This window comes from Macrosteles quadrilineatus, unplaced genomic scaffold (genome assembly GCF_028750875.1).
Source record: "Macrosteles quadrilineatus isolate MER2022 unplaced genomic scaffold, UCM_ALF_1.0 Scaffold_8__2_contigs__length_117827958, whole genome shotgun sequence".
Classification (NCBI taxonomy): domain Eukaryota; kingdom Metazoa; phylum Arthropoda; class Insecta; order Hemiptera; family Cicadellidae; genus Macrosteles; species Macrosteles quadrilineatus.
In genome coordinates this window covers 89,391,631-89,393,641 of record NW_026542601.1, presented here as the reverse complement: position 1 = coordinate 89,393,641, position 2,011 = coordinate 89,391,631, and positions in this window count along the sequence as shown.

Genomic DNA, 2,011 nt, shown 5'->3' with positions numbered 1-2,011 from the left:
ACGCCCCGGGTCACTTGACCGACCCTATTCCCCGTTAGCGATCGAGGCACAATCCCTCGACGCTAGCTCACTGTTTTAAATCGTTTTGGGCACCAGAGTCGCTACTCTGACACCCAGAGTCACTTGATCGACTTTCATCGTTTGGGAACCAGGGTCGCTCCCCTGACAGCCCGGGCCACTTGATCGACTTTAGTTGTTTGGGAACCAGGGTCGCTCCCCTGACAGCCCGGGCCACTTGATCGACTTTAGTTGTTTGGGAACCAGGGTCGCTCCCCTGACAGCCCGGGCCACTTGATCGACTTTAGTTGTTTGGGAACCAGGGTCGCTCCCCTGACAGCCCGGGCCACTTGATCGACTTTAGTCGTTTGGGAACCAGGGTCGCTCCCCTGACACCCCGGGTCGCTTGATCGACTTTATTTGCCGTTATTCGCCGTTAGCGATCGGGGTACAATCCCTCGACGCTGTCCCTCAGTTTTAAATCGTCATAAGGTAGGAGTTGGTGATGATGAGCCTTACAGAATAAACCTTGGTGTTTCGAGTCTGGACAGAGTTCTGAGCTTTCTCCTGCAAACAAAACTCTTGCGACCGTGTTTAGGTAAAAACAAATCTCAACCGACCCCTGGAAATTTAAGAACCTGCGCAGACTGAACTATTTTGGGCATCGATTTAGATTCCGAACCCCCCACCGAAAACACGTTCACAGTTCATCTGTCAAATCATCTATGATATTAACGTTATCCTCTTTTTTTGGCCCATGCTTTGGATTTTGCTCAAATAAGTAGATCAATGAGTCCTGAAGTTGGATTACCAGTCAATAATAAATTTACCACTGGTACTGATATCTGTTTGTTATATTCATTTAATATAAACATTTTAGCTGATTCCCAGTGTTTATCTAAATATCTAACAGTTTCGGCATTTCGTAATTTAGTAAAGCTATACTGATTGCCAAATAAGAATACACTTACAGCATAAAAAGCAGTTTCCATATTTTGAACCCTGAAGATTGTAAAATATTGTGCAGGTATCATTCTTGGTTACTTCTGTTTATAGGTTAAGATAAAATATTTCTTTCATTTTAGCGAATTTCCCATATAGGGAATAAGTTATTACCGTAGTACTCATGGTAAGACCTGGACCCAGGACCGATTTACTTTTTCGTTTTGAGGTCCCTAGAGACCAAAAACACCATCCGTTCAAATTCATACTGTATATATAAAATATATATATTTATTTATGTGTCCGTTAGCGCTATAACTCGAGCAAAAATCATCCGATTTTGATGAAATTTGGTACAAACGTGTAAACCTATGTTTATTCGAACGAGTTTGCGAACCAGCATGATCGGACTATGGGAACAGGGGTTTATGGGGCAAAAATTGGTTTTTCCTATTTTTGACCCTAAAAACTTAAAATTTAGCATTTTCTTTCCAAACCATTTTGTAGACCTTAAAAAACAAATAATTTAGTATACTGAAGCGTTGTTATGTGCCTAATGGTTACGGAGAAAATTCCAAAAAACTGTAAATTTAAAGTTCCCATGTTATTCTTATGGAGAATAAGTAAACTGTTGTAGTTTGCTTGTTTATGATCATATTTTGATCAAATTTGGAAAATGCATTCAACTATTAACATTTAAAAAAAAACACCTTTTTACCCTCCCTGTTGCAGCAAACCTAAGTACTCGTTAAATAAAGTAATGTTATTTAAATAGGGAAATAATGTGATATTTTTAAGGAGACATTTTAGTTTAAATACATTCAGGCAAATGGAAATTCGCTTAGTCTGCAGGTTTGCTGCGGCGGGGGTATTTAGTTGTTAGTTGGTGTTCTTGCTTTCGGCTGTAGTCAGCTAGCTGTCACATGGCTGTTCCACTAAACGGAACACTCCCCTTTCCGTAGCCTACTGTAATGCACTATAGAAATTTTGACCATTAGGCACTGTACAGTTTCACTATGAGGTTATGCACTATCTATAACACGTTTTCGCTTTCAAGCACTGTGAGAAAATG